This window comes from Dipodomys ordii, unplaced genomic scaffold (genome assembly GCF_000151885.1).
Source record: "Dipodomys ordii isolate 6190 unplaced genomic scaffold, Dord_2.0 Scaffold9, whole genome shotgun sequence".
In the NCBI taxonomy this organism is placed as follows: domain Eukaryota; kingdom Metazoa; phylum Chordata; class Mammalia; order Rodentia; family Heteromyidae; genus Dipodomys; species Dipodomys ordii.
The window spans coordinates 7044383-7054177 of record NW_012267225.1 but is presented as its reverse complement, the minus strand read 5'-3'; positions in this window follow the sequence as shown (position 1 = coordinate 7054177).

Below are 9795 nucleotides of genomic sequence, written 5' to 3'. Positions count from 1 at the left end.
TCCCACTTTTGGGCATTTACCCAAATGTTTACAAACAAGACCACACTAAAGCTACCAGCACAACTATGTTTATTGCAGCATTATTTACCATAGCTAAGATCTGGAACTTCATGTTTTTGTTTAGATTCAGATTAGACATCAAGAATTCATGACGGCCACTGTGAATTCAAGGCTCACCTCAGACTTCCACTCAGGTCTACGTATCTTTTTTTTAGTTTGTAATTTGAACTTAAGCCATTACAAATTGAAAGAGAGAAAAACAATATACAATTTGGCCAATGTAAACTTTATTTTAAAAATATTTCCAACAGAGTAAAAATAGCTACTCAAATTATTTTGGAAAAAATAAAATTATTTATGCAAGGCTTCACTGAAGAAAAAGCAGCCAAAACAAGTTCCTCCAAAAGTAGTCTTTCCATACCTGAAAAGGAACATAAAATAATGCCAGAAACCTATCTTAATTACTATATCCAAAAGGAAGCTCTTATTCTTAAAGGAATCTACTATCACTATATTACCGAAAAAGAAAGAAAAATACAATCTTCTGATGGTTTTTATAGGCTAAAACACTGTCCCTAAGGTAGCAAGCAATGCCGGGAGTTCTAAGGACCTTCAGGATATGGACCTTAGGGTAAGTTTTGACATCCTCTGCAGGGGAGACCCCACCCCTTCCTGTCTCCTGCTTTGCTTCCTGGTTTCTGTATTGGAGATTCTGCTCAGCCAACATGCTATTGATAATGACATGCACCCTCGCCCACAGCCCGAAGCACTGGGCTGGCTGTGGCCTGCAGCTCCACAGCCAAAATGCATGCTCCTTCTCTGTGCTACCTCAGGTATTCCGTGACCATGCAGGAATGCTGCCTCATGCAGCCAGATTGTCAGCAAGGGCATCATTCACCTTGGTCATCCGCTTTTCACCTCGGTTGGGAATGTGGCTCAGCATTCTTCCTGCTTAAGCCAACATCCCATTGATAACAATATGTCCATGTTCAACTCAGATTCCACATTCAAAGTCCTGACCTTCACTACTGCACATAAACAGCTGTAAGGAGAATTGTATGCATAATTAGATGTGCTATGGCTATCTAAATACCCTGTGGTTATGAACACAGAACCCAATCACCAGTGCAAGTTGCGAACTCAGTAACAGCTGATATTGCAAAGCAGAGGGGGAGGAGTCAGAAAGCAAAGGTTCCTTTTCTTCTGTTCATCAGAGAGTGATGATAATTCACACTGGTGATACATTAAAATCTCTAATTTCTCCCACATAAACGTAAGGGAATGCCAAGGTTCACAAAAAGTGTGCAAAGAACAGAAACTCCTGCTCTAATGACAAGCCGAATACTCAAAAAGTCACCATATCATTATGACCCAGAAGTCATTAGGTCACTCACTAAAGTTACTACATCATACACTCAGAACAATGACACATGAAGAGGGATTATTGAGAGAGGGACAGAAAGAACAGAGAATGTGAGATACATTTGGCATGGTGCTAAGAAAAGTATGTTTCAGCAGAGATGATATGATCTAGACTGGGAGGAAATAAAAAAGTTGTCCCCAAGATTAATGACCTAAAGTAATGGCTATTTATCTTCTCCTGATTCTGAGCATTGGTGCTCAACTCTGGGCTCAGCTGGAGGAACCGCCCCTGCTCACTTGTGCTTCTGGACGCTGGCTGTGTTGTTGGTTCCATTGTATTTTGTTTTCTAAGGTGGAAGAGCTACAACAGAGACCTCTTTTGCTTCATCAAGTCCTTTCCAAACACCTCCCAGTTCTACATTTCCTGACACCCCATTGGTCCAGCCCGCAGAGAATTAAAGAGAGAGCCACACATATGGCCAGAGTGAAGAGCAGTGTGAGTCAGCTGGTGCCATATTGCAACAATCTGCCCCAAGGACACAGAACGCATTGTCCTAGGCTGGAGGAGGGCAACAGTGCTCCGAAAGCATGAAGTCTGCAAGTCGTGCATTGGAATTGGTTGAGACACAAGTTGTACGCATAAGAATGGGGTGAACATGGATTATATTTTTAAAGGAAGAAAAGTAACAGGGGAGTGGGGAGGAAGAATTGGAGGGTATTTCCCTGAGTTAAGAATATACTTTCCTTGCTTGTAATTTTTAGAGGAAGAAAGCAGAGCCATGCCAGAAAAGGCAGCAACCACTTGGGAAGGCTTGTCAGTGTGAGTTTGTTCTTATGGTGTATTTACGCAGAAGGGATTTCAGGGTAGAGTCTGTGGAGAGAAAGACATAAAAGTTCTGAGGTCTAAACACTACTGCTTCCCTGTGAAGACTGGTAGAGGAAAGAGAAAGGGAGCTGCTGTCTCCTTGATCCAGCGGGGAGTAAGGTCTGAGGAGCTGGAGGCCTCATACTTCCACGTTAATGATTAGACATGGTAATAATGCAGGAAGGTGTTTATTTGCACTGGGCTATAGCCAGCACTCAAATACACTTCCTTGGAAATCTGCCTCCCCTTATCTCTTTGTAGCTGCAGTGGTCACAAGCTCTGGGAGAATTACCTGATTCGCCACCTGCCATAATTGGATTACAAAGAACAATGACACTATTGGGTCCTTGGAGTTCAGCGCGAGATCCCTAAATGTACTCTCTTCCTGATGGAGAGAAAAAAGAGCATGGTTTATCCTGGAGTTTAACCCTTGAGAATTGAAACACAGGATCTCTGTCGTGTGTATGTGTGGGAGGGGAAGGGGGGATGAAGTATTTATGTAGTTGTAGTTGAGTAGTCTAAAAAGTCAAGTAAGCTGATTGCTTAAAAAACAACAACATAAAATATACCAGGCTCTGCTGGCTCATATCTGTGTAATCCTAGCTACTCAGGAGACTGAGATCTGAATATCAAGGTTTAAAGCCAGCCCAGACAAGAAAGTCCATGAGACTCTTATCCCCAAATTAACCACTAAATTAATCAGAAGTAGTGCTGTGGCTCAAGTTAGTAGAGCACTAGCCTTGAGCATAAAAGAGCTCAGGGACAGCATTCAGACTCAGTTCAAGCCCTAGGACCAGCACTAAAAAAATAAATAAATAAATATGTTTCTTGTTTAATGAAATATAATCCAATGTGTGGGCCATCTCCCTATGACTGCATTTATCAGACATTATTGACACTACGGCTCACAACTTATATCATAAATACCATGCAGAGTTCAGAGACAATAAAAGTGAGATTCCTTGACCTTTGATGACCTACAATGTGAAAAATAGGAAGTGGGTTGATTTCTCCTTTGACACTTTGTTTACAGAAATGATTTCCCACATTTCCCCTGCAGTTGTTGATAGAATCATTTCTGGGAAAAATCTAAATCCTAGCCAATGAATTTTACAAAATCAATGAAATGATATAAATTACTTATTTTTATTGTTGTTGAGAGGAGAGAAAAATAAGGCCAAGAAATGTTCCCTGTCTTTATGACTTTGAGACATCTTCCACCACCACTTCCGTCGTTTCAAAAGCCAGAGATGCTAAGACCTAGTATCCAGTTGCAGAAATAGAAAAATCCCTATAAAAGTTAAGTAGGAAATGAGCAGGCAAATGTCACAAAAGAACCTACCCCACCTAGAGAATCTTTCTTACAAATCAGGATAATCTGAGATGCCCTTTGCATTTTTTAAAAAGTGAGTGGAAGAGTAGACAGCAGCCCTGTGCGGTCTTATATAAGGGCAAGCACTGTTTATGGAGATGTGTTTTAACAATCAATAATTCCTGACCCTATTTTATCCTGTATCAGAGGCTTTTGATTTTTCTAAACACCATTAATAATAATGAGTGTATTATGTCTTGGGTAGACCTTTAAGAAATATGGAGTCAAAGTAAATGTGAGAGAGAAGAAAGAAAGAGAGCGAGAGAAAGAGGAGAGTTCTCAACATGAATAGAAGCGTTTGTTTGCTATCCAGGCCATAGTGCATGTAGCTTTAAGTCATATTTTGCTGCATTGGGGGCATCTGTACCACTTCCCATGGCTAGACTTGCAGAGTCCTGCTTCACACCCAAGGATATTGCAGCACCATGTTAGACAGTTCTGTCAACTTTATTTTGCAAAGGTCTTAGTTTCCAGCCTGGTCTTCCCCCCAGTTTTTCCCCTATGTCCAATTACTGTTTGAAAGAAGAAAAGGAGATCGATGGCCCACACTGGCTGCTAGCTCGATTACCACCAGGACGTGCATGAGGCATAAAGAAGAGAGACCCAGAGCCAGCTCCCACCGTCTGCCATGCTGAAGCACCACCACCCACCGGTCCCCACTGAGGACACTGGGCAGAAGGACAAACCCAAATTGGCCACCTGATCAGGACACTCTCCCTAGGAGGGAGTACTACCCTTCTAGAGGGCAGAAGTAGAAAGAGAAGAATGGGGTGAAATAACCTTGACCCACCGTTCAAGATGGACTCAAAGATCAACCATCATTGGTCAAGAGACTTCATCCGGCCTGTATTCTTGCTGCTAAAAACTCAGGCTTGGACCGTTCATTCATTGATTGACCTTGGCTTTAGAAAACATGATTAGGATACAGGTTCTCATTTGAGGGAAATTGGGGATGGGGGATGGGGAATAATTTTGGATGCAATAAATATCAGAATAAAGATACAAGGCTGAAGGCATGAGTCAAGTGATATAGTACCTGCTATGTGCATGCAAGGAATAAAGATATATATATATATATACATATATGTATATGTATATATACATATACATACATACATACATACATATAGAGGGTTGAATCTAGAGCAGCATTGAAGTGCTAGAACAATGAGAATTTGATGAAGATCATGGGAAGGGAATGGTGAATGAATGAGCTGTGTACAGGAAGCTGTCAAGACAGGGTAGAGGGACAGAATGCCAAGTTTCTGGGACCTAAAATGATCATACACAAGATGTGACACCAGGGAACTACAGCTGTGTTCAGTCTCAGAGAGTGAGGTCATTAAGGTATTAGAGTGAGGTCATTAAGGTATTAACTAATTAAATCAATATTTAATAACCCATAGGGCAGGTGTCTGTTGAATAATAAACACTTCATAAGTGAAAGTTTATTGTCTATACCTCTTTTTATGTGTGTGTGCATGGGCATGTTCCTGCACACATTTACTGAAAGCTAATCTCAAATGTGTCCCACAATTCTGACTAACTCCACATATAGACCTTCTCAAACCATTTCCATAACTTAAAAAATTGTATATTGACATACACCACAGATTTGAGAACTACCCAATTGCCTTTTTGAGAAATTTAGAATGATCTAGCCCATATTTATACTTTGAGCTATAAATTCAAAAAGAATATCTAGGACATTCAGAAAATATATACATTTATATTATATATAAACATATATGTGCATGTGTATATATAATGTATGTGTGTGATATGCATGCACACACATATGTGTTAATACACATGTATGTAACTGTGTGTTTATATATACACACAGGCACACAGGGAAGAAATGTTCACTCTCTCTAGAATATCACATGCAACATTCCCAATGCAGTCATGTTTTCTTTTCTGTTTTTATTTTTAGACATACTGTAGATTGTACTCAAGGATGTGTACTGGTGCTCTACCACTTGAACCACGCTCTATGCCTTATTGCTTTCTTTTTTTATTATTTTTTTAATTTTTTATTATTTTTTCCAGATAGGGTCTTGTACTTTTCCCAGGACCAGCCTCAGCCTGAAATCTTCCTACATTCACCTTCCAGGTCACTGTAATTGCAGGCATCAATGACCATTCCCAGCTGATTTTTGAGATTGCATCTAACTTACTCTTCTTGCCCTAGCTGACTTATAACTGCAATCCTCCTCTCCTGCCTTCACACATATCTGGACAGTGGGCACTATCACCATTTGTGGCTTCTTTTTATTTTTCCCAAATTACTCCAAAAAAAATCCCAGGTGAATATAGTGAATCAGAACAGACAACTGAATAATCTCCACAATATGGAAAAGCAGACCCCCAAAAAGCAGATTACACATGCAGTTATTAGGCAGAATGTGGCCAGAGAATTTGGCTCTTACTCCAAGTATTTGGTGCTGTAGTGAAACCTCTCAAATAGAACAGGTACTCTCATGTGACTTTCTGTCAATTGTGTTCCTTGAGGAAGGCTCAGCAGCGGCAGGGACAGAGCAGTGAAGTCACATCAAGGACCACCCTCATCCCACAGAGGTGAGGTCCTGGCAGATGGAGCTAACGGTATCACTCCAGGTATCCTGACAACTTGAAGCCACATGATGCCTCGAAAAATATGATGGATAACAATGGACATAGCTTAGGCTTCCCTGTGGCTCCATACATAAAATGTTTCATACTGTTAAATGAAAGATATCCTTATGTGTTCTTTATAGAGGGTATCATTAGAAATCTCACAGAAAAGAAATCCAAAGCCTAAGACTGGATCTGATATCTACTAGCAGTGGACTTATGAGTCCTAAAATGATCACATTTAACAGAACTAGTACCAGCAAAATTTTAGAAGATGCATGGAAAGAATGATAATGTCTAACGCTCGTGTGGAAAATGAGAAATCTCAGATAATTGTCTTGACTGTTCTGCAAGGTAATCAGGCAACATTCCTTTGATACAACCTGGAACTTTTTATGAGTTCAGCTTAGAGACACAAAAATATTAGTCCACAAGATACGTTCATAGGTGGAAGGATATTATGTTTCTCATGACATATGTATCCAATGGAATCACTGTGCCTATAACTAAGGGATGTCTGAAAAATGTTACTTTGATAGAAAGATTCCACTCGCTTTTGCCCTGCTTTATAGCATGACTCCTTTCCATTCTGTCCAGGTATCTTACACCTGCCCACTCCACAGAAAGTGGGCATGGCCATATGTTCTGCTTTCGTCAATAAATGAGGGGGAGTGCTAGGTTGCCAGACAGCATTGAGGCTATACACTACACACATTCTCTTTCCCTCTGGGAAAAAAAGGGCACAACTTGTTCCATGAGCTTGGAGAAGAATAATTTGGAAGAGAGACCAGACCATCAGAAGCAACACTGACTGATCAAGAAAGACACATTTTTCTTTTGTTCAACTCACTGAACTTTAAAAAATGGTTCATTATCTATTACTGAAGCGGTAACCACTGCAACTGAAACAAGTTTTCATGTTTTTTAAAAAATTAACATAAAATATGTCCATAATACTAAGTGTATAGAGCAAGTTGTAGAATAACATGCATTTTAGAACCCTGTCTTTTTAAGTAGAAGATATATGTTCACTGAGGCAGGAGAACTATTCAAATTTAGACATCAAAACATTCATCCATGTGAAATAAAATTACAGAAAGAACATAGTGTTAATTTATTCCTACATATTATGTTTGCATTCTTGAAAACAAGGATCACTTTTATACTTTACAAGAAGAGAGAAAATGTTGTCTTGGTTAATCAGCTAAGAACCTGTGTGATAACTCTGTACGTGTTAAATTGTATTGGACATACTTCAGAACAAAATGATCAATGAAAAATAAATGGCCGGGCAGAGCATATTCAAATAGAATTGAACATAAAATTAGTTTATCATTTCAATTCTGAGCAACAAGAAACGTCTGTTCAATAAATTAGGCTAATGGCACTGACTCAGTATGTCAAAAAGACTAAGTGAAATCCATACTTCTTTTTAGCCAGATGAATTCCAAATTGATGTTAGTTATAAAGTTAAAAAATCATAGTAAGAAATCATATGTGTTTGATGGCCTGCGTGGTCTTCTTCTATAATAGCAAGGCCAGAAAGAAGTATAAACAGATAGATTCTGCTTTATAACAAACTGTTGTTATGTACAATCCTAGGTGCAATTGTCAAAGGTTTCCAATATAACTTACACTGCTTGAATATTTGAGTTAATCTGGATGTCCATGGCTAGAAGACAAGACTTGGAAAATGTGATAAATGAATGCAGTATTTCCCAAAAGTCAGAAGCAATCATCTAAATACACAGGGAGCAACATGGGTTAGCCTGTGAAAAGACATGGTAGTGAATGAGAAAACTATACCATAAAACAAGTTCCATAGCACAACCTAACCCTTACACAGACTACTTCTATTTGTATGCAAATAGAGAACCACATACAGGAATATGTTCATCAAGCATGAACAATAAGTGCAGGCTGACCATGAAGTATACTTTAGGATGGTGCTCTTATGTCGGAGGATAGCTGAAGGGTATTGAAGAGGAGAGAAAGGGAAGAAAGATACCAAATATAAACATAACCCCAAGAAACAAGCAGCACTGTAGCTGGCAGAGGCCCAAACAGCATTGTTCTAGATTGATCGTGAGTACAGTTAGCATAACTCAATACATAAGACATTTTAGAAAAGTCACTGGTGTTTAAAAGTATAGAATAAAAAGGAGATGGTAAGTTAATAGCTAAGGAACATGAAAGGGTAGTAAATATTTGAGAAAGGATCTACTTTACTGGCAATCAGTCACAGGTGTCAATACTCAAGTCAATATGGGTTTGTTTATTTACTTACAGACCAATTGACTTGTCCACTGAAAGAGTTGGAGAGAAGAGAAGAGGCTCAGTAGAATTCCTACTCCTCAGGATGATAGCAAGCGCTGAAACTTTTGTTGGCCATGCCAATGAGGCAAAAGCTGTTTTTTTTTTTAAGTTGTAACATTGATTGTAAGCATTGAAAGTTGGGGAAGCAATATCCCAACCCAGGAATTTGGTCAAACTAATCTGAGATCAAGTAATTGGACATTGTGTACTGATTTAGAGTTGGTCATTTGTGGGAATTTTCCTCTTTGCTTTCTTGTCCTCACATCTTTCTATACTGGTAGACATTATTTTCTGTAGAAGATGTAAATCAGAGAAAATTAATTTGAGGGTACTTTAAAAAGTAAACTCTTCTTAAATGTAGTATAATCTCTTTCTGTCCTGTAACAATTACTAGAATTTGAACATTCTCTTTTTGTTTTCATATAAATAGCCTCAAGTCAATGTATGAGCTCATAGCTCCACACATTCTCTTTCTATAGCTAAGAAATGTTTGTATTTGTAAGAGTCAACATGAACATTTGGGATACAGTTAAGTAGAAAACAAATTGCATTTTTTCTGCATTGAAAGGACTTTTTAAATATATCTGAAAAGTCAGGCTAAAATGCTTCTTAGACAGGAAATGGGATAAAAGGGGTTTTATTTCTTCCCATTAAGTTAATGTACTATTACATTTTGATGAATAGAAAATGAAATAATTGAAAATTTGATGTATTTAATGTGAATTCTCAGTTGGGGGGGAATAAATTCATGGATTGCTCTTCCTAAAAAGATATTCCTGTAACCTAAACTTTCAAGTGTGTCAATTAAATAGCCCACATTTTAATATTTTATTTCCTACAACATGAAAAAAAGAATAATTTTTACTCTGGAGTGAATGAAGACGTTGTTTTCTTGCTTTTGGTTAAATGGCTTATTTTTTAGTCTGGCCACAGCTACCTGCATTTCCCTCTGTTAATTCTCTTTTCTTGGTGTTAAATTTGTTTGCTTTAAGCCAAGAATATTGGGCTATTTCTGTCAGCACACATGTCCGTCACTCAGAGGACTGAAGTAGAAATATGCAAGAGTTTCCTGGATAGACCAGCAGATGAGGAGCACCATTGGCTGCCTCAGAGACACATTCTGAAGGCTTGCCAGCGTTTTTCCACTCTGCGATGATGGACAGTGAAGAATTCACTCTTTTCATTTGGTCCAGTGACAGTCGAAGGTTTTACTGAGGATGTGGTCAGACAGTGGTCATCTCAAACCCACACACAAAACACAGCG